General features: G+C 44.8%; 1 protein-coding gene across 3 annotated transcripts in view; it reads left to right on the top strand.

The window, feature by feature from the left end:
* RPS6KA2 (ribosomal protein S6 kinase A2) overlaps positions 1-24,121 on the top strand; it is a 428,828-nt gene that overhangs the window by 225,663 nt on the left and 179,044 nt on the right. The gene's annotated exons all lie outside the window — the stretch shown is intronic.

Genomic DNA, 24,121 nt, shown 5'->3' with positions numbered 1-24,121 from the left:
CTGGGTTTCTCACAACAGTCTGCACCCCATAACTTGACCATGGGTTAGTGTTCAGTTATGTTCTGTAGCTGGTACAAGAATGCTGATCCTTTAGCTCAGCTCGCCTGGAGAGGAGGAGGCTGCAGGGCCGGCAAGTGGGGGTAGGCCATGTAGCTGGCTGGCTAGGGCACCGCATGGCCTACGGGGCACCTCCAGGCACCCCTCCCCACATGCCAGCGGGCCCACTCGGCTTCCCCACACTGTGGGGAGATGGAACGGCAGGGAGGCAGAGCAGGGACAGGCGTTTGCTTGCCGGGTTCCCCGAGAGGAGCTTGGCATGCAAATGGGGCCAGATCCAGGCACCTTTAAAAGACTACACTCTTTGGAGGCTTCCAAGGAAGCCTCCAAAGGGTGTAGTGGAGGGGGAAAGTGGCCTCATGATGACATCACATAGTGATATCATTGTGGCACGTGCAAAAAAAGGGATCTGGGATGGTGGGGGCCGCGGCGCAGGGGGTCTACCTCTAGCAGCAGAATCCTTAACGCTGGCCCTGGGTAGCTGAGAGGTGATATGATCACCATCTTCAAGTACTTGACTGGCTGGCATGGCATATAGAGGATGGTGCAGAAATGTTTTCTGTGGCCCCAGAAGGTAGGACCAGAACCAATGGGTTGAAATTAAATCAAATGAGTTTACGGCTCAACATTAAGAAGAACTTCCTGACAGTTAGAGTGGTTCCTCAGTGGAACAGGCTTCCTCAGGAGGTGGTGGGCTCTCCTTCTTTGGAGGTTTTTAAACAGAGGCTGGATGGCCATCTGACACAATGTGGATCCTGTGAATTTAGGGGGCGGCGCTATTTGTAAATCTGCATTGTGCAGGGGGTTGGACTAGATAACCCTGGAGGTCCCTTCCAACTCTGTGATTCCATGATTCTATGAAATGAATGTGCTAGACATTACACAATTATAGAATAACACTGTGTGGATGCTTTTTAAAGAAATTAGTTTGAAAGCAACGTTAGAACAAAATGTCAATTAGAAGCAACCTTTTCTTGCTGCTTAGGATAGAGGTAAACCCCAAATTAGTTCTCTGCCTTCTCTTCTACCCTGCTTCCCAAGTGGAGCTGTATAAAGTGTCTACTTTGGTTCTTGTGCATTTGCACAGTATACCAGTGAATAACCTGTGGATTGCATGAACTAAATAGCTGTCTCTAGCATGGTTTTCTGCAGTTCTGCTGCATTTTTCATTTTCTTTAACTGCACCAGATTCCCTAGTCTGTCAGTAATGTGCCATGAGCCCTGAGGAGGGGGAGCTGGAAGGGTTAACAGACCAGGAAGAACCAACAGCTGGCCTATCAATCACTCTCCACACATTCCAGGAACACACCAAGCTGTCCCCCTCCCATCTCAAGAATGCACAGCCCTCTTCGAAAAACACTGGCAGAACGCAGGCATGCAGCACGCCAATACTTCCGATCTCTTAGCCCTGAGTACTAGGAGAATTACGGCCACCCAGGGAGCAGGCTGATTGAGGCTCCCATATAACTCACGCCTGGGACTTGACAACCTCATGGAAGCAACAAGTCGATTCCCTGGCTTGCATCCACGCTCCTTCCTGATTCCAGTTCTTGACTGGTTTGAATTCCTTGGACCCTGACCCTTTGGCTTTGGACATTTGACTTCTGCTTCTGGTTTGCGATTTTGCTGTGGTGACTCGGCTCCTGATTGACTTCCTTAACTTTGACTTCGGACTGACCTTAGACTCCCTCCTGCCTGCACCCTGAGAACGTGACATAATGTGTGTGTATACATATATTTGAGCAGGTGAATCTTGGGAGGGGTTGGGGTGGTGGGAACTAAGATGAGATGAGGGTGGGTGGGCAGAAAATGGGGTAAACCTTGAAGAGGATTTTGGACACTATAGATGGGAAACATCATTCAAAATCACAGGCTTGGTGGTATTTATAAACCACAGGAGTCTTGCTATTTTGCTAGTGTTAATCTGGATGGTTTTAACTACCATGTTCAGCACACACAAAAAAAGACTGATGTTTTCCTCAAACGACAAAATGTCATAACTCCTTAATGCAGAAGCACAACTATATCTCCACAGTTGCTACTCCGTGATCTTCTTTAAGGTATTACTGCAATATATGCAATATCTAGCTGGCCCTGTGCATGTGCTGTTCAACTCCTGGAGAACCAAGCTTAGAATAATGGAACCTTGATCTACTTTTTCAGTAATTCGTTTGTTTTAAAGCGAAGTTCACTTACAAGCCTCTCCCCCCCCCCTTGGTACCCTTTTGCACTTAGTCCTTTATGTTGCTACTATATAAAACTCATTGTATGTAGTTACGCATTATAACTCACTTAACCTGTGCTTTAAGGCCTCTCAATTTGTTTTTCCACCTTCAACATGTCCCTTCAGGGGCTGTTCTGTATTTATTGTAATCCAAAAGTGGATGTTCTTTAACCTCATGAAGGATTTTTTAAAGAGGGAAGCTTTGTTCTGTTTGTTATGTGACTCACTTTACAGCTGTGAACTGATCTTTCAGTGGAGATATTTGTCATTGTGCATATATCAAATATCTGGTGGACCTGGGCAGGGGATAAGTTTCCTACAGTATGTAGACTTTTTTATGAGAAGGCCCCTACATGATTCATTTCACAAATAGTCTTTGTAATGGAGCACAAGCTAATCAATGCGACACAGTAAGGTAGCATTTGCTGTCTATGAATAGTTGTGTTCTGCTTGAGTTAGTCATTTAACCTGCCCAGTAATGTACTACAGTTCTTGAAGTCATTTTGAACTCATGGCTTCTTATTTATTTTGGCTTATTTTTTTCTTTAGTAACTAGAAATCCATGAAAACAGTGTTTCAGGAAATGCTGTTGTGATGGACTGCACCTTTTAAGACACTTAGAAGAGCTGTACCAACAACTAAAGGACTGTGAAGGCTTAATTATTTACAAAGCCAGAAAACCTTGAGTGGCAGGCTGTTCTAAGCAATCTGATTGGTTAGCATCAGCTGAGCAAAAATAAAAGTTCTGTGAGAGCTGGATGCTGAGGGGATTCAGTCAGATTCCTGCCTTAACTGAGAAGAGATGTGTACTGGGGCCATCCAAGTATAGCACTGACAGAAGAAAAGTTTAGTGGTGACAGTCGGATTTCTACCTTGACTGAATGTTATCAGGGCTGCTCAGTCAGTGAGGGGACAGGAAAAAAAAAGGGGGGGGGGAATCTAGCCTCTGAGGGAGGGAAGTGGAAGGGGTCCATTGTATCCATCCATATCTATTGCTACAGGGCAAGCTGTAGCATAACAGTTTATGGCATTCATCCTCTGTATGGGTCCCTTTTTCCACCTGGTCACAAGTACCTGGCTGTCACCCCAGGGATGTTCCGGCCGTGTCCTCCTCCATGTCCTGCTCCAGCAGCTGGTGGCCCCAATGTGAGCACTTCATCCTGGGCCAGCCGCCATGTCAGCTGCAGTGCACACTGCATTGTGGGGGAAGGGTAAGGAGAAGCAGGCGGTGGGGAGGGCAGACATAGCCAGGCAGCCTCAGCTGTTCTCCCCCAGCCCCATGGGTCTGCGTGTGGCCAGTACTGGGCCACCCAGCCCCCCATAAAAATGCTATTTTGATCATATTCCGTACCCCAGTCAGAGCCCACAAAATAGATTTCACACCCTTTCATTGCCAGCCACTTTGCAGGCCAGCAAAACAACAACAATAACAACAGTACACAAAGCCCCAAACACCGGATGCTCCAGCCTTCCCATGCATGTTTTCATTTTGGAAAGGTGAGGGTGGGGAAAAATTAGCTCTTGATTATTGGTGACTCATACTGCTGACAAGCCAGACCATGGCCTCCCACTATACACATACACACACACAAAAGGCCAGGTGCTTCTGAAGTTCATTGCTCACACAATCCCTCTGCAGCTGGAGAGCAAATACTTCCAGGAACCTTGCTTGTGGGTCATGTTTTCAATCATCCATGTTGTGCAAGCATGCACACTAGGACACACACACAGAGTTGCTTTTCTTTTTCTTTTCTTTCCTCAGTGAGTCTCTCAAGTTCAAGTCCATCAATGGAGCCAATGTGAATGCTGGGAAGAACAGTGGCAAATTCTTCCTACCTCCTCCACTGATTCCCAGTTTCATAGGAAGCATCCCAAAAAGATCCAGAGCCAGAGGTCTGCCAGCAAAACAAAGTCAAGCAAGGAGAGAGGCCTCTCGTCCAGCCACCTACTTGTTTCCCCTCTGCCTCCCCTCCAAAAGTCTGCTCACTCACAACACCACTTCCTCTTTTGCAGTTTGTCTTTTCAAGGAAGCAAAACGGGGTGGGGTGAAAAGGGAGGAAGGGGCAGTGAGGGTCTAAGCACCGTCCCACTTCTAGGCAATCTGTGAATTTACATCCCTTCCAACTCTTGCAAAGGGGAGCATGCTGCAATTCCTATGTGGGGGTGGGGGGAGACCAAAGGGACCCCTCCCTGCCCCAACCCAGAGGAAGGAGGTGAAGAACGGGGCATCGGGGCTTGGCTCTCCCAGTTTGCAGAGCCGCTTTTGTTGGCATGATGATACCTCCCCCGATCCCCCTAACAAAGCAAGAAAGCAGCTAGCACAAGACGAAGCTGCAGGCCCATGGGTCGCCACCAGTGTTCCCTCTAAGCTGAGTTAGCATGACCTAGCTCACAGAGTTTTAGCCTCCAGCTCACATACTTTTGTCTTAGCTCAGGAAGGATGACCCCAGAGCACACTAATTTATGCAGTAGCTCACAACTTTAATGCCAGTGGCTCACAATTTTAATACCAGTAGCTCACAAAGTAGAATTTTTGCTCAAAAGTCTTTGCAGCTTAGAGAGAATATTGGTGACTGCCCTGCCACCAACTCCTTCAGCCTGGACTCCCAAGTAGCCGCAGAGGAGAGGGGAAGGAAAGTGACCGTGCTCTTTCTGCCTCGGGCAGAGGAACAAAAAAGGACTGGGAGGAGAAGGAGCAGGGGGCTTGTGCCAAGCCCGCCATGCATCTTGTGCCTTTTACACATGGCCATCAGACTCACTGGCTGAGGTGGCAAAATCAGCCTGGCTTGCGCCTGCTCCATCCACCAGCACCAGGCTAATGCAAGCCCAAAGCACTCTCTGATTGGAGGGGGGCCTCCTTCAGTCAGAGCCACAACTGCCTTCAGGTGGTGCACTGTGAGGGGGAGCACATGCGCTGCCCCACTGCCCCTGCTCAGCCCCTTCCCCGCCACTGCTGCCTCCCTGCAGCAGCACTCCTGGCTGGACAACAAGGCGGTGGAGAGGCGGGCAGCAAGGAGGGCAAGCATGGAAGCATGGCAGGGAGCCCAAGGTGCTCTGGGAGGGGGAGAGGGCACCCCTGTGCCCAGGTGGTGCCCTAGATGGTGGCCTACCTAACCTACTGGATAACACTGGTCCTGGCTTGTTTATGCTAAACTTTGCATTGATAACACAACAACCATTTGAGAACCATTAGGCTGAGTGTGTGAGACTGGACCACAGCAACTCTCCATGGCTGAGTGAAGATTGGAATTTGGATCTTCCAGATCCTAGACCCAGGGGTGGCCAAACTAAGGCTCAGGAGCCACATACGGCTCTTCTGCACATATTGTATGACTCTTAAAGCCCCCACTGCACCATCAACTGGCTTGTAGAAGGCATTTAAATCATTTCTCCAAGCCAAGCCAGCTGATGGCTCGGATAACACATTTGAAATTGCTTTCTTTACCTCTCTTTCCTTCTCCATCTATGATCCTTCCTTCCTTGCAGCTCTCAAAACAAAAATTCCAGAACATCTGACTTTATTCTATGTTGTTCTTACGTTAAGCAAGTTTGGCCAGCCCTGTCCTAGACCAACCCTCTAACCACTGGCTCTGGGGAAAGGTCATTTGAGCCTTTTTGGATGCAATACAAGATGTCACATTCTGTACACTATCCTTAGCCTTCAGAATTCCTCAGATACTTTGTCATTCTCCAGCAAGTGGAGGTGAGAGGAAAAATGGATACAATAGAGGATAAGAAAGGCTTGGAAATTTAAAAAGACAGCATATGCTTCATAGGCAAACTTTGCAATGTGATTAGCTATGGCCTTCAAACATGTTTATGCTTACCTAAGGATACATGATATAAATCTAGATATTTAATTTCTGCTCTTCGCAGTTTCCCCTTTCTGTATTATATTTCAGTATCTGCTTAGCTCAAAGGGCATTGCAAAGCTGCTCAGCTATTTCTGTATATGGGACTTTTGTTATTCCTAAAGGGGCAATTTTGAAAGAGCATGTAAATTATAGTTTCCAAGCGCAAAAGGTATATTCTGAGCCAGTATTTTTAAAGTGTGGAGCAATGCATTTAGTAACAGTGGCAGCTAGCAAAAATGTGTATGACAGACGTCTGGCACACTATACCATTCTTATTTTAGTATTGTGACTAAGCCCTGTCTTCTCATTTTCTGATCTAGGTCAGAACACTGAGGAGCTGTCCGCTAGGAAACAGTAACCTCAAAGATCCTAATGGGGGAGGGAGGGGAGAGAATGATATACAAAAGAGTCCCTTCTGTGGTGCTGCAGGAGGAAGTCATCAATTTTTCATCGCTTTATTGATATGCTAGCATATCATGAAATGTACAACAGTAAGTTCCAAATTATTTTGAAAGCATTCCTCATATTGGTCATACCACTGGCTGCACTCTGTGGTCTTTCAGTAATCACAAAAATATGGGAGGATGTGGACTGAGACTGAGAATGGAAAACTTAGCACAAAATGCCTTGTTTTGTAAGCTGTATTGTGGGGGCAAGTCAGCCACTATGACAGCAGACCTGAGTGTCAGAACTGGGTCATTGCCAATGTCATATTAATCAGGGAGAGGGGAAGAGGGTGGAAAGCCAGGAACCCAGACCCTCGCTGTTCATGTATTTCCGCCAAAAGCTGCTTCTCCTCAGCCTTTTTGATTCTGGTAGAATTTACTACTGATATCATTGTCCACCACCAGAAGAAAAGCAACTGGAAAAACAGTTTTGAAACAGGCGGATGGTTTTCAGCATTGCCTGCCATCCATGCTGTGCTTTAATTTGCCCCTTTCCACTATTACCCCCTCTAAGGAAAACTCACAGCAGCCCACCTGTGATGCAAAAGCATACTGTTGTCTCATCTAATTTGCTCCTGGAGTAAGGTGTTTGAGGGCTTGAAAAGCCAAATAACCTGGGTTTCTTGAATACTGAACTGATGTGGGTACATTTGTTGAGGCTATTATATTGGAATTGTATGAACTGTGGAGCCTGCAAATTGGAATCCACAAGAGTAACTGGAATTTGTCATAATTTTTTTGAAAAATCTCAGGCTGTTGTGTACTATCTACATGAGGGTCAAAATGCCTCAACACAAAGACAATTGTATTCCCTCCACTTTTATTCAATGAAAGCACTTTATGTTATGCTATGCCCCTCCCCCTACTTCTGAAGATAAGACTATCAAGGCAGCTCCTGGGTGAGCAGGGACTATGCTGAGCATGTCCTTCCTGGAATTTAGACTGAGAAGAGTGCAGCCCTAGTAAAGAGAAACAGGGGAATTCCTGGAAGGAGATTGACAGTGCCATTCTAAGCAGAGTTAGACCATTATAAAGCCATTGGACACAATGGCTGTACCTCTGTTTAGGATTGCACAGTTGGGATGAGCAGCAACTGGCAACCCCTGGGTCAGTTTGGATCCCCTGAGAGGCAGTACTTCTTCCTCACAATTTCTTTAGTTAGTCCCTGGCCACACTTGCTTAAAATAAGAGCCACATAGAATAAACACCAGATGTTTGAGATCCACAAGACATGAACATCAGATGTTTGAGAGCCGCAAGTAAGGGAGGGAGAGAGACAAATGAATAGGGGGAGGAAGAGGGAGGTGGAAAGAAAGCAACTTTAACTTGAAATGCATTCTCCAAGCTGCCAGCAGACTTGGCTTGGAGAAGGGATTTAGAGAGACAAATGCCTTCTCCAAGCTGGCCAACAGGGCAGTGGGGGCTTTGAGAGCCACACAATATGTGTGAAAGAGCCACATGTGGCTCCTAAGCTGCAGTTTGGCCACCCCTGGTCCAGAGGCTAAAGAAAAAGTTGCAACAGGACAGGTCACTTTACAAAAGTTGTACTTTTTAATACTGAGCCCATCCCCACTTTGTCACAATGGTTCTCCAGGAAAACTTGTTGTCAATATACACACTAGTCTACTGTTTCCCATTTGCAGGGTCGGGACCCAGTACTGGGCCACGGAAGCCTCACTACCGGGTCACAAGAAAAGCCAAAGCTAGCCCCGCCCCCAGCAAAGCATGACCTCTGCTCTGCTTCCTTCCTTCCACCATCTCTCTGTTGTGCAGAGAAAATCTAGCCTTGAAAACTGACATGGGCTGAAAAGCCTGAGCTCTGTTTGGCTTCCTTCCTTCCCCCGTCTCTGTGTTGTGCAGAGAGGAGCTGGGCTGCCTCCCCTTCCTTCTCCCCCTCTCCCAGTGTTTGAGAGAAAAGCTGGAGTCCACTGGCACTTTAGGCCCATGAAGTGTTCTTCAAGGTATGAGCTTTCATGTGCCTTGCAGTATGATCTTTTGGGGAGATTTCCCAGGAGGCCTGGGCGGCAAAGAAGGGGTGCGTGTTTTTTTCAGCTGTAAGGGGTGGGGAGTGGGCATTCCAGTAGCTATTTTTTTTTTTTTACCAAATGACCCCTGGGCAGAATCTTTGCTGACTGGGGTAATCTGATGGTGAGCAAGGCTTTTTTCCCCTCTTCTTTCTTTTTATGTCTGCAAGGAATGCTCTGTCTGTATTCTTGGTGCTGGGGGTGGGGGAAAGCAACAGTAGGAGGGCTTCTAGTGCCCTGGCCCCACTGGTGGACATTCTGGTGCTTTTTGGGCATTGTATGAGAGAATTTTGGGCGGGATGGTCCACTGGTCTGCTCCAATATGGCTTCGCTTATGGTCTTATGTTCTTTCTTTCTATGTCTTTTCTATGTCTTTTCTATGTCTTTCCTTTCCTTTCCTTTCCTTTCCTTTCCTTTCCTTTCCTTTCCTTTCCTTTCCTTTCCTTTCCTTTCCTTTCCTTTCCTTTCCTTTCCTTTCCTTTCCTTCTTTCCCTTTTTTTCTTTCCTTCCATTTTTACTAGATGAAACTTTTCTGTTCATAATACTGATGTTGCAGACATAGAAGCTCTGCCAATGAAAAATTGGCACCCCCAGTTGTAGCCAGTTGGCCTTTCTATGAGATTTCTGTGTGAGTGAGTAAGAGTTAGAGGTGTGGGGCAGAAAGAGATTATTGAAGATTACTGCGGTATATCTCAACAGCACTGGAAGTGATGGTACTATGAACTTGGCACCATTTTACTGGTCCTGCTTTTAACAGCTGTCTGACACCAAAATTAAACTTCTCCTGTAAGAACATAAGAACATAAGAGAAGCCATGTTAGATCAGGCCAATGGCCCATCCAGTCCAACATTCTGTGTCACACAGCGGCCAAATATATATATATATATATATATATATATATATATATATATATATATATATATATATATATATATATATATATATATACACACACACACACACACTGTGGCTAATAGCCACTGATGGACCTCTGCTCCATATTTTTATCTAACCCCTTCTTGAAGGTGGCTATGCTTGTGGACGCCACCACCTCCTGTGGCAGTGAATTCCACATGTTAATCACCCTTTGGGTGAAGAAGTACTTCCTTTTATCTGTTTTAACCTGTCTGCTCAGCAATTTCATCGAATGCCCACGAGTTCTTGTATTGTGAGAAAGGGAGAAAAGTACTTCTTTCTCTACTTTCTCCATCCCATGCATTATCTTGTAGACTTCTATCATGTCACCCCTCAGTCAACGTTTCTCCAAGCTAAAGAGCCCTGTAGATATTAAAAAGGATGAAAGAAGTTCACTGGCTAAATATCTGCACAACAGGTTGCTTTTAAAGGCATGGGAAACACAGCCAGTAAAAAGCTGCAAGCCCCTCATAAATATCCTTTTTGGGATAACTGCAGAAAAGCTTGTATGAACTTCATATAACTTGAAATTAATTCATTAATTGCAGTACAATTCTCTGCTACCTTTCACAGCAATTTCCCAGTGTTTCAGCCAAGGAAAAGTATGAAAAATAGCTGTTAAAAGATTTTCTTGAAACCAAGCAGGCTTGGTTGTAGCTTGAGGAAGGGTTCCAGTAGTAGCAGCTGAAGGAAGGACCTACTAAATGTGTCAGCATATTTTGAGGTAGAGCAGCTGCCAGGGCCCGGTGTGGGTGGTACACAGCACTGGCATTCCTGATGGCAATGGCAACAGCACTTCCAACTGCATACACTGGCCAGTGCTGTTGAGGAACGGGTGTGTAGGTTGTGCAGGCAATTGAACATGGGCATTAGGAGTGCTTTCAAGCTGGAGAAGAACACACAAACAGATAGGTGCATGCCGGTGTGAGGGTGGAAAGAGAGGACTCTGGGAATGTATGAAAAAGTTGCAGACCACCCACTTTCCACCCCCATTTTGGCTCAGCATGAGTTTCAGAGAGATTTTTCTGAAAACGGTTACTTCAGAAGAAGAGGCAGGTTTGGGGGAGTGCCCTGGAAGCAGCCCCGTAGGCAGGAATTGAAGAATTGGGGGGCCCTGATTTTTTTCATAGTGGCCCCAACCTCCATGGCCTTCTCTCCTACCACCGCTGAGGAGGAAAGCTGCCAGCTTGCTGCCATACAGCCTCCCCTCTCCCCACAGCTGCCCCAAGGTGATCCCTTTCCACCCCTCTTCCAGCAGCTCTGATGGGGAGCCACTCAGAGGTTTAGATATGTGTCGCACGGTCTCCTGCCCTTACCTGTAGCATGATCCAGCTAGGCAAGCCCGGCGGGACGGGGTGGGGTGGGGGTGGAAGGCGCCACCAAGTCGCAACTGACTTCTGGGGCTACAAGACCTCCAATTCGGATTTCTTCCTGACGGAGGGTGAGCCGAGGCTGCCCAAGCGCAGCTCCCACCCTCGCTCGGGTGGCCAGCAAGACCAGGCCAGAAAACCCCTGCAGGCGAACATCACCTCTCCACTGATCCCCAACCCCGGACTGCAGCCGGGACTTCCACTTGTGTGCGCCAGCCTACCTTACCCTGCCCTGTCTTCAATGGAGCCATCTGCCCCCTACCCTCGCTGCCCCACTTGAGGGCCAGAACGGACTCTTCTTGCAGGAGCCCTCTAGCCCAACATCAGCCCAACGTAGAGCTTAACTTTCAGTCCTGGGCACTTTCAGTTGTTTCTGCTTGTTGATGAGTCAGAGATTTCTTCCAGCCCCTAAGCAAGCAGAAGCAACACAGAGCTTAACTTTCAGTTCTGGGCTCCGAAAGTGCCCCGTTGTTTCTGCTTGCTGAGGCGTCAGAGATTTCTTCCAGCCCCTAAGCAAGCAGAAGCAACAGGGAGCTTAACTTTCAGTCCTGGGCGCTGAAAGTGCCCCATTGTTTCTGCTTGCTGAGGGGTCAGAGATTTCTTCCAGCCCCTAAGCAAGCAGAAGCAACACGGAGCTTAACTTTAAGTCCTGGGCTCCGAAAGTGCCCTGTTGTTTCTGCTTGCTGAGGGGTCAGAGATTTCTTCCAGCCCCTAAGCAAGCAGAAGGAACACGGAGCTTAACTTTCAGTCCTGGGCTCCGAAAGTGTCCTGTTGTTTCTGCTTGCTGAGGGGTCAGAGATTTCTTCCAGCCCCTAAGCAAGCAGAAGGAACACGGAGCTTAACTTTCAGTCCTGGGCTCCGAAAGTGCCCTGTTGTTTCTGCTTGCTGAGGGGTCAGAGATTTCTTCCAGCCCCTAAGCAAGCAGAAGCAACACGGAGCTTAACTTTCAGTCCTGGGCTCCGAAAGTGTCCTGTTGTTTCTGCTTGCTGAGGGGTCAGAGATTTCTTCCAGCCCCTAAGCAAGCAGAAGCAACACGGAGCTTAACTTTCAGTCCTGGGCTCCGAAAGTGTCCTGTTGTTTCTGCTTGCTGAGGGGTCAGAGATTTCTTCCAGCCCCTAAGCAAGCAGAAGGAACACGGAGCTTAACTTTCAGTCCTGGGCTCCGAAAGTGCCCTGTTGTTTCTGCTTGCTGAGGGGTCAGAGATTTCTTCCAGCCCCTAAGCAAGCAGAAGGAACACGGAGCTTAACTTTCAGTCCTGGGCTCCGAAAGTGCCCTGTTGTTTCTGCTTGCTGAGGGGTCAGAGATTTCTTCCAGCCCCTAAGCAAGCAGAAGGAACACGGAGCTTAACTTTCAGTCCTGGGCTCCGAAAGTGTCCTGTTGTTTCTGCTTGCTGAGGGGTCAGAGATTTCTTCCAGCCCCTAAGCAAGCAGAAGCAAGGTGGAGCTTAATTTTCAGTCCTGGGTGCTGAAAGTACCCCATTGTTTCTGCTTGCTGAGGGGTCAGAGAATTCTTCCGGCTCCTAAGCAAGCAGAAGCAACTGTGTATGATCACATCCCTTAAGCAAGCAGAAGCAATGGTGTATGATGGCGGCGGAATGGAGAAGAATGCAGCCGAGGCACTGGAGGCAGGTTAGGGGCCCCAAGTCAGGGGGCCCTGCCTAGCAGTCAGGAGGCTGTGCCCCCACAGCCCCCCTCGTAGGTACGGGTCTGCCTGGAAGTAACATCACAGGAAAAGGTGGAGTTTTGGTTTTGGATCAGTGTGCCCTGGAAGTGACATCACTTGGCCCTTGACCTGGAAGTGACAGCACAGGAAATGACATAATTCCTGTCTCATGACTCCACCCCCAAAGTCTCCTAGCTCCACCCCCAAATTTTAGTGGGCCACGAAGGAGAAGTGTAAACATAACCTGGCCACAGGAAAGAAAAGTTTGGGAAACCCTGTACTAGTCAAAGACCAAGTGATGTAATTCCATTGTCTTTCAACTTTTACCTTACATACAATTAAATTCAAAGTCCATTAAAATCAGCCAGGTTTTTTCCCCCTAATCTGCTAACTGATTTTGTTTAACGTTCATTACTAAATACTCAACAAAAACAAGTCTAGCAACTCTGTCTCTACAAAAGAGGTGACAGACAGGCCTGGATGATTAAGAAAAGATAATTATTGCCCCATGTATCTCATCTTGTTGATTAGCCGCAGCAGATCGTGATACCCAATTTTCACTTTACAGCTGTCATTGTAGTATATCTTTGACATTTTCCCTTCCACATCTGTGTCATCAACAAACATTATGCAATAGGCACCTGCCCTTGCTATAATTAAAACATAAGGCATTTTCTTCATTTGTTTAATCAGCATGACACTCCATATAAGACTTACTTTAATAAATGAGAAAAGTGTAAGTAGACTGGCCAGAATGTTAATCTTGGGAACAGAGCAGAGATAACAAAAGGGTGAAATCAGAGCAGAGATGACAAAATGGAACCAATGTACATGTGGGAGTGCCTCTCCCAGTATGCCCCCCATACAGTTTTACACTCAGGAGATCAAAATTTACTGGCAATCCCTGGCCCAGAAGACATCCAGCTGTCATCAACTAGGGCCAGGACTTTTTAAATCTGGCTGCAACCTGGTGGAACTCTCTACCTAGTAACATCTGCACCCTGCAGGACCTTGCTCAGTTCCTAAAGGCATGTAAAATGGAAATGTTCCACCAGGCCTACAGTTGAGGACAGCAATGGTTCCTTATCATGGCTCCCATCTGACTTTATCAATCCCAGTATGTGATCAACTCTATGGAGGGAGTGAAGTTATGATATACACCATCAGTTATCTGGAGGAATTGCTGTTTTCTATTTATTGGTTTTAATTGTTTGGGTTTAATCATGTTGTGCACTGCCATGAGTCCTCCTGGTTTATAATTTAAATAACAATATATGATTTACCATCCCTGGGTTGTTGTGGTTATATCACATTTGACTTCCTCGTTTCCCATAGTTGCTTGTGCCAGGTTGAAACCCAGGCTTGTTTGTACCTTTTTGCCATACTTAGCACCCCATTGTTTATTCTGGGGACCTTCATATATCTGTTTCCATTCAAAAAGAATTCCCATAATTATGAACAGCTCCAAGGTTCCTTTCATGTTTAGAACTGGCACTAGTTATGAGCAGGCCCGGTGCTAGGGGTTCTGGCGCCCCTAGGCCAAGCCCTGATCCCCCGCCCCATTGTGGTGTCCACTCGCGCGCGCTTTGCATGAACGCTCAGCCCAGCCCTCCCCTGCTTCAAAGGGAGCTGGCAAGTCTCTTGCCGGCTCCCTTTGAAGCAGGGAAGGGCCGAGCTGAGCGACCGCGTGATATGCACATGATCCTCTCCATCTTCAAAGGGAGCTGGCAAGAGATTGTGGTCAAGACGTCTTTGGGCCATGCCCGCTTTGCGTGAGCACTCTGGTCGGGGGGGGCGGGGAGGGGGTGCCTCTGATTGGGTCAGCAGGGACAGGGAACGCTAGGGTTGCCAATCCCCAGGTGAGGGCAGGGAATCCCCCGGTTTGGAGGCCCTCCCCCTGCTTCAGGGTAATCAGAAAGCGGGGGGAGGGGAGGGAAATGTCTCCTGGATACTTATGATTCCCTATGGAGACTTATTCCCATAGAAAATAATGGTGAATTTATCCACAGGTATCTGGGGCTCTGGGGGGGGCTGTTTTTTTGAGGTAGATGACCAAATTTTCATTATAGTATCCAGTGGCTCTCCCCAAAATACTCCCTAAGTTTCAAAAAGATTGGACCAGGGGATCCAATTCTATGAGCCCCCAAAGAAGGTGCCCTTATCCTTCATTACTTCCTATGGAAGGAAGGCATTTAAAAGACGTGTGGTCCCTTGAAATGTGAAGGCCAAAACTCCTTTTGGAGTTCAATTATGCTTGTCACACCCTTGCTCCTGGCTCCACCCCAATGTCTCCTGGCTCCACCCCCAAAGTCTCCTGGCTCCACCCCCAAAGTCCCCAGATATTTCTTGAATTGGACTTGGCAACCCTTGGGACCACCTCTGGTCGGGTCAGCAGGGACGGGAAAGGGGTGCCTCTGGTCGGGTTGGTGGGGATGGGGAGTGCCTTTGGTCAGGTTGGCGGCGCTCTGGTCAGGTCAGCAGGGAGGAGGTACCTGCCCCCATCCCTGTGGCAAAGTGGCGCCTAAGGCGACTGCCTACTTCACCCACTCCCACACGCTGGCCCTGGTTCTGAGACATGACTCAGCTTCTCAGCCTCCTCTGTGTGAGCTAGGTATATAGTATGGAACACTCCATGAGAGCTTTAACTAATACATATATTGAAAACAAAATTTTAAACCACAGTATTTTTCACATATTAATTTGGAATTATTTTACAGTCGATTTTACAATATACAATGTTTTTCTTCATTTGTAGGACTTCTTGAAGTCCAATGCACCAATGCAGGTGTGATTGCAGTTCCCAAACTGGTATGGCTGCAGCTGGACTGCTGCTTCCATCTGCTTTCAGAGAATCCTTCTTCTGGCAGCTCACCAAGGGACTGGCATGTCACAAAATAATTTTTTTTTCAGTTAATATATTAAATTGCATTTTTTTTTAGTCTTATTCAAGGTACTCCCATATATACTCTGATATATAGACACTAAAATTTTAATTTGGCACTGCTCTGCTTATCTCCAAGGATCAAGCATGACTCCACACTTCTGTTTGTTCTTAGCTTCTCTTGAAAGGGCTGGACAAGAAATCCACAGGAGCCAAAATATAAGACGCTTACCCAGTGTTTCCAATTCCATTGGGAGTATACTAGAATAAGACTTCTATTTTACAAAAATACTTAAACAACTTTGAACTTTTAACAATAACAACCACTTTTACAGGAAGTTCCAGACCAAACTTAACACTTGAATACATCAGAACGACAGACCAGAGGCATATATTTACAAATTCACCCAAGAAAACAGCTTGTCAAATTCAGTATTTAAGCCATGGGGATGTAAAGTATTTAAATTAAAAATCCATTTATTTTCCAAACATAACAACTCTTTCTGAGTAATGGACCTATTGGCTGCGAACAGTACTCTACATTAAATTCATCCTCCTTATGTGATTTGAGAAGAAAATGGTTTGTGAGAGGAGCCTCTACCACTCTATGTTTAATTCTAGGGGAATGTTCCATAATTCTTACTTTCAAAGGACGAGTTGTGCTTCCCACATAGGCCAGGGGACACTCACATTGAATATACTAAATGGTATAAAGAGAATCACAGGTACTGAAAGCATGAAGCTCCACACTTGTTTTACCCACCATGACACACCTTGCACTGTATTCTTGCATATTTTACACTTATGGCGTTTAAAGTGAGCTCTTGGCAAAATACTTTGCAAAGTACTTTGTGGCAATGGCCTTGTGGCACTGCTGATTGACTTCTCTCTCTCTCTCTCTCTCCACATATACTTCTTGCTCCACTCGCACTCTCTCAGTCACCTACCAATCACCTCACTCACTCATTCTCTTTTACCTTCCTTTCTCTACTGCAACTTACCAACAATTAAAGGAACACACATATAAAAATTCAAATCATTGCAAGCACATTTATTGAAAATGTTCTACTGTGAACAGAGAACTTCCTTAATGGCATATGTTTCAAACATCTCACCAAGTGAACCAACATTTTATCTGTACTAAAGGCTGAGTTGTGCACATTTCTCTTTGCTGCACACAATGAGGCTTGTGTGCCACCTTCTAGTACTCCTCAATTTGGGAACGAATGTTATGTGCAGAACTGAATTATTTTGAGCAGGGCTTTTTTTCTGGAAAAAGAGGTGCTGGAACTCTCAAGAGGAAAATGAAGGAGAAACACAAACACCTCATGAACTTTTAAACATTTTTTGAGAATTTTGTTTCTATACAGAGATTCTAGAACCCTGTTCTGCTGTGTTCCCCCAGAAAAAAAGCCCTGGTTTTGAGTATGCTGCTGTAAACCACTCTTCAAAGGGATCTCAGTGGCACACTAAAATCAAGTGTATCTCAGTATGTTATGCTGCCCTAAGCATAGGCTTCCCAATCCCCAGGTCCCAGAGGGGGATCCCCCGGTTTTACAGGCTTCCCCCCTCCCCCAGCCAGCTGGCCGGCGGGGAAAGCCCCGCCCCCAGAGCCATCATGCACCTCTATGAACGATTCCCATAGGGAATGATGGGGAATTGATCCGTGGGTATTGGGGGCTCTGGGGAAGCTGTTTTTTGAGATAAAGGCACCAAATTTTCAGTATAGCATATAGTGCCTCTCCCCAAAATACCTACCAATTTTCAAAAAGATTGGACCAGCGGGTCCAATTCTATGAGCCCCAAAAGAAGGTGCCCCTATCCTTCATTATTTCCTATGGAAGGAAGGCATTTAAAAATTTGTGCAGTCCCTTTAAATGTGATGGCCAGAACTCCCTTGGAGTTCAATTATGCTTGTCACACCCTTGCTCTCGGCTCCGCCCCCAATGTCTCCTGGCTCCACCCCCAAAGACTTCTGGCTCCACCCCCAAAGTCCCCAGATATTTCTTAAATTGGACTTGGCAACCCTACCTAAGCACCTCCTGCTTATTTCAAAGAGTACTGAAGAGTTGGGTACATTTCCATAGCACAGGAAACTTGGAATTTGGGGGGACCTTCTACAGAGAAATAATTCTTTAAGACTGGGGTACCAAGTTTATATTGGTTCCCAGTCTGAGTATAAGTAATGAATGGAAGTAATGGTGGAAGACAGGAGGGCCTGGTGTGACTATGTCCATGGGGTTGCAAAGAGTCGGACCCGTCTGTGTGACTGAACAACAACAAAATGAATTTCAGGTGCATTTTAAAAGGGCTCTGTAAATGTAACTTTGCACGCTCCACTTCCAGTAACTCTCAGATGCATTTTAAAAGGAATACGTTTACATAATTTTGCATTCATTGCTTTCAACAAGCATTTGGAACATTCAGGGTAGCCTTTTACAGGGTTGGGTTTCTTGTGAGGAGGGAGTACTAAAGGCTCCTGGTGATTCAAAATCTCTTTACATGTAAATTAGAGCAAAAGGCACAAAAAAGGCAGTTAATTCCCAAAAAAGCATCAGTTCCCCAAAATAACAGTATCCTCACAAGAATGCAGGTAAAACTGTAAAAACTCAATTTTTCTCAAACTGTAGAAATTCAATTTATTTTTTCTTTTCTTATATAAACAAGAAGTGGATAAACTGTTTCCTTTAGTGCTAGAGGCGATGGTAAACATGGTCTTCAGTGGCTTGAAGTAACCATCAGCCCAACAGAGGCCATTAAGGAAATGCTTTCAGCTATCAAATTATACAAAAGCCTAGAGAACTAATCAGGTTGCATAGTTTAGGAGTATACTTGTAAGGATATCTAGTGCAGTGGAAAGTTTAGAACTCTGGTGGCATGAATATTCTAAGAAGTGAAGCCTAAATACTTCAGTATGTTTGTGTAACTCAGCTGAACAACATGGCTGTTTTTCGTCATACCACTTAGCTAATTGCCATAACTTAGTGGTTCTGCCACTGAAAGAAGAAACATGCCAAAAGAATAATATGAAGAGTACTGCCTTATTTATACCATGTATTGTAAACTATAGTGCAACTCTGTGGATAATCAGGTTAGATTTATCTTAAGGAACTGGAAGTGGACCTGAACGTAAGAGTGGCTTGTCTTTGCAAATTTTTGAGCATAGCAGTGTAAGTCAATTGCAGCAAAAACACAACTCTTTCTCTCTCTCTCTCTGCATTTTCTTGGTATTTTTAAATATGTATGTGTGTGTACCTGGAAGTCATGGCGACCTCTGATGGCTGACACCTACTGGAGGCCGGAGGATATTCAGGGAGGTGGTTGAATAAAGCCTGCCCAGCCTCCTGACTGCTGATATTCCAAGGAGGTCTCCCATCCAAGTACTTTACAACATCGACCCTGCTTAGCTCTTCTGAGATAAGATCAGGATTGCCTGGGCTATGCAGGTCAGAGCCATATGTAACATACTTGTACTGGGTTATATTGGTCTCCTTGCCTGGCAGTGGCTTTCCAGGGTCTCAAGCAGAGATCTTTCACATCACCTACTACCTGATTATTTTAACTGGAGATGCTGGAGATTGAACCTGAAACCTCTTGCAAAACAAGCAGATGCTCTGCTTCTGAGCCATGCCTTTTTTCTAACAACAATGACAATCTTGTGGTTTCTTAACTACTAGCAATATCTGATTAAATGAGCAGTAGACCATGAAAATTTATGCACGAGTACATTTATTAAAGTGCCAGAAGACTCCTTTATAGTCACTGCTAAGACCACCCAGTGAATGATTCATTAGTAGGATGAAATTTGAACCATGAACCAGTGCTCATTACTTTATTATAATGTATTAGCTCTAATCCTTTTCTCCCCAATTACTTCATATTCACAATGTTTACAGATACACTAGTCAACACCATTCAAGAAACAGTTTTGCATTCTCATCTTAAAATGTTGCTCCAGTTTAGGAACTGACTTGGCTTACTAAAGTTTGACATCTTACTGGTGCATAGTTCTGGTGATACTTAGGTCAACTACTTTTTGTCGTGCACAGGAGTATGGAAACAGAAATCAAGTGAGCACTTTGACTTCCACATGGGTTTTAACTTGGGCTCACTGCCAACTCTAATAGGGGTGATTGTGGGGGTTGGGTCACAAGCTAGGGAGGTGAGTCCAGGCATGAGACACTGTTCATGCCTCCAGCTCCAGATATTTAGCAGGGTCCATTAGTGCCAATTTTATGGTGGTTTTCTCAGGTAAAAGTGATTTTGTTTGGCTCCTCACCAGTAACAGGGACTACAAAGGTCCTTGCTAAATTCAGGGGGGCTGGTGACTCTGCCTCCTTGTCAGAGGATGACCCTTCTGAGCAAGGTTCTGTGAAATCATGACACATGACAGTTTCTTTTAAGTGCTTAAAAGCACAAAAGATACTTTGAAATACTGGTGGAAGTTAATTCCTTATATATGGAGAAATGAGAGGGCAGATGAGTATACAAGGTGTTGTGATTTTAGTGGGACATCTCCATAGTAAAAAGGTATGATCCTAAATAGAACTACACCTTTTTAAGTCCATTGAAGTCAGTGGGCTCAGAACAATGCAACTTTGTTTAGGATTGTACTATAAATAATCCACTAAAATAATTTCCTTCGGCTGTCTGAATAAATGAGGATTAACAGTTTTAAAAACAGCAGCAGCACAGCTGCTGTCCTAAAAAGGCTTACTAGAACTCAATGGGACCTGCACATTGATTTTATATGTAGTTTTTAAAAGTTGAACATTTCGGTTTCAGATTGTCATCCCAGTCCCTAGTATATTTATTCAGAAGCAGAATTTAGCAAATGTATTGATTTTGAGATATGTTTGAAATTGAAATGTTACACTTTTGCAACTGCCTGTAAGATCTGTGTGCAATCTCTCACAGAATAAGTTGATTTAAGCAAACAATTTGTCCAAAATGCAAAAAACCTTGTGATCAGTGTTCATGTCCATTGACATCGCTTGCCTTTTCTCATTATGGATATTTGATAGGGTTGCCAGGTCCAACTCAGGAAATATCTGGGGACTTTGGGGGTGGAGCCAGGAGACTTTGGGGGTGGAGCCAGGAGCAAGGTTATGACAAGCATGATTGAACTCTGAAGGGAGTTCTGGCCTATCACATTTAACGGGGCTGTCTTCCCTCTATTTTTACATAATTTTACATAATACATAATGAAGGATGGGGCACCTTCTTTTGGGGCTAATAGAATTGGACAGTTGTAGGCAAATAATGTGGGGAAATTGTAACATTTTCTGGAGAAGGAAAATTAGGTATCAGTTATAACAGTAATTGGCAAATGGAGGCGGGGGCAGAACAAAATGGCTGCTCTCAGCAGTTGTGAAAGCAGCCCAGACCCTCCGTTGGTTGCACAATCTTTTCAGAGGGCGTTTGCATAGGAAAGGTAAACTTGAACCTTTGGTTGCTCTGTGTTACTTTGAAGAAGTTGGAAGTTCAGCAAATCGTGAGTTAGATGCCAATCCCCAGGTGGGAGCAGGCCCTCCCCTTTTTCAGAGTCACTAGAAACGGCATGGTGGGGAGGGAAATGTCTGCTGGGCACTTCATTATTCCCTAGAGAGATCGATTCCCATAGGGTATAATGGAGAATTGATCTAGGGGTAACTGGGGCTCTGGAAGGGCTGTTTTTTGAGGTAGAGGCACCAAGTTTTCAGCATAGAATCTGATAACTCTCATCAAAATGCTCTCCAAATTTCAAAAGATTGGACCAGGGAGTCCAATTCTATGAACCCCAAAAGAAGGTGCCCCTCTCCTTCATTGTTTCCAAATGGAGAGATGGCATTTAAAAGGCATGCAGCCCCTTTAAATATGATAGCCAGAACTCCCTTTGGAGTTCAGTTGTGCTTGTCACACCCTTGCTCCTGGCTCCACCCCCAAATCCCCAGATATTTCTTGAGTCAGATCTGGCAACCCTACCATGGACACTGTTCTGAATTGCCTCAAAATGTACTTGTACTCACTTGTAGGATATGAGTTTGAAATGAGAAGAACATTGCCACTACTCTGAACTTTGTACATTACTCAGAAATTGAGTGCCCAGAAACTGTTTTGTATTCTGCCCTGGGTCAGAGACCCATGAATTTATCAAACAAAGATATCTGTAATGCCATAGTTTTGTAAATTTCAGTACAATGCTACCCTTATTATTGAAGCAGAAACAAGACACCTGTAAATGAACATCCAGGGAAATTTGAAAGTGCTCCCGTAAAGCTTTTCTGTATTGCCTTTTACTGACCATTGGTTTATCCTATACACATGATATGTATATTTGCAGATCTTAAAGTGACTATTCTAAAAGTGAATTTCAAAAACAGGACACAGCAGAAGACCTCTGAGATACCACTATAACCACTGGCCAACTCCCACCTTTTCCTGGGTTTGGCCTGGACTATGGGCAATGTTGGGGGGGCTCCCTAAATTTATGGGGAGGGAGCTTCTCCATAAATCAATAGGTAGTGATAATGCAGGCCCCTCCCTGTGATGTCACTGGATCCAATGCCTCTGGCCAAGCCCCAGCCGCCCTGCCCCCGGGAAATTGAAAAGTCTATGCCCTTGGCTGCAGGAAAAACCCAGAATGGATTTTCCATTAAGGTCTCTGTACCCAGGTTGACTACTCCTAGAATAATCTGTTTGGGCACAGAGACCTTAATGGAAAGTCCATTCTGCATTTTAATAATAATAATAATAGTAATAAATTTATTCTTATATCCCGCCCTCCCCCGCCGAAGCAGGCTCAGGGCGGCTCACATGACATGGTTTACACCATGATTACACTAAAATCCATCAATAAATTAAAAAACAATTAAAATAGTTAAATACAATTCAGATTAAGTTAAATAACAATTAAAATTTTATCAAGTATAAATTAAAGTGCCACAGTTCAGAATGTGTATAGGATGGCTAGGTGTCATCTCCGGGTGTCATCTTAAATGCGAGTTGACAGAGGGTGGTTTTGCAAGCTCTGTGGATTTGCAATTTTCTTTGCAAGCCCAGAACTGCTTCCTGCTTCAGCCTGCAAAGTCAAGGAAGAAGGAGCTGGAAACTTCAGCAGCCTCTGAACTTCAAAGAGTGAGGACAGGAAGGTTGGGGGGAGAAAAGAGCCCCAAGGGCCTGATTAAAGACCTCGGTGAGGCAGTTCTGGCCCACAGAATAGACATTTGACACCCCTGGTTTAAATGTTTACACAGAGGAATGCAATTGCAATAGGTCTGTTTATTTTTAGATGAATGCACTCAGTCTGTCAAAGGATGTATACATGATCTGGGGAAATGTTTTGGCATTCCTTCTCTTTCTGGAAAAAAACTGGCCAAGAAAACTATATTACTATTTGTTACCTAGTATGATATTATCTAGGCATCATGGATCTAGATATCATTTCCTGTCTAAGGTTGCAGCACTAATCACAAATATCGAAGCATTTTTATATCTGCCAGGCTTCTAAATTGTGTAAGATATTCTTGGAAGGGTGTGTATATTGAAGATGACAAAAGGACTTGCAGATAAAACAGCTAGTGAACGAAGGTTATTTTCATTTTTATCACCATATTGCTGGGACTTGCCAGTGATAGTGGTGGTGCCTACTCATGCTTGGTGTGTTACCTCATCTGATTTGCATCAAGCCTCACACATCTTGTAATTCTATAATTTAAACACAATTATACCATCAGCTCAGCCTAGCTGAAAAGATCCAAGCCTTTCTCTGCTATTCACAGGAACCAAAAAACCTCCTAAATTGTTAATGAGCATCAGTATGTTTTTCAGTTATGGCATGATTACAGATAGGTTATGGACTCATAGGCCATCTGGATTTTGGTGCTGGGTGCTTTTCTTTTGGTTAATCCAGGAATACTATCTTGATGTGTGAATTTGTCAGAAAGGTCTTGATATAATCTTAAACTCGTCTTGATATGAGCTTTGAGTTTCTTCTTGATATAAGTTTTGAGGATTTAAATTTCAATATACATTATGAAAAGATGTACCACAGCTTTGTTAATGGAATGGAAAAAACCTGGGCTTGAGTAACCATTAAACTAAGCATGTGACAGACAGGACAGACAGGTTGAGTTACAAAGAGAGGAAAAGTCTAATAGTGCATCAAAAATTAAGCTTGTAAACCATACTATGCTAATTGACACTGTTAGGTTGATTCTGTCCAGATTATGAATTGGTGATTTGCTTAAAAAACAAAAAGAGAATGTGTAACACATTGTACTTAAATATGAAGATGATTCAAACAGATTAGATTTCTGGAGCCTTTTATAGATATAGCCAACATATTGATAAACATGTTTATGTAATATGTAAGAAAATCTAGATTTTTAAAGAATTGGTTGAAGTTGTGCAGTTTTACTGAATTCCTGTACAAAGTGCCATATGCAAACAACAAGCCTTGGTTACAGTATAGGGCCCAAGCCAAATTGCAGCCTAGGGCTGGAACTCTCTGCTGTGGTACCTGTGGTACTTCCACCATCTCTGTACCATGAATTTTTTAAAATTACTGTTTTTGTTCTTTGAACATGGAGCCTACTACCTCATCATGTAACAGTGCAGTAACATGAGCAATCCTAGCAGTGGGGATTCCTCTATGTTCCTTTGTGTGTTGTGAATGCAAGCAAAAGACTTGCATAATAATGGCCATC

Source organism: Heteronotia binoei, chromosome 1 (assembly GCF_032191835.1).
Source record: "Heteronotia binoei isolate CCM8104 ecotype False Entrance Well chromosome 1, APGP_CSIRO_Hbin_v1, whole genome shotgun sequence".
In the NCBI taxonomy this organism is placed as follows: Eukaryota; Metazoa; Chordata; class Lepidosauria; order Squamata; family Gekkonidae; genus Heteronotia; species Heteronotia binoei.
The sequence above is the reverse complement of the archived record's forward strand: the minus strand, read 5'-3'. Positions and strand labels throughout refer to the sequence as shown.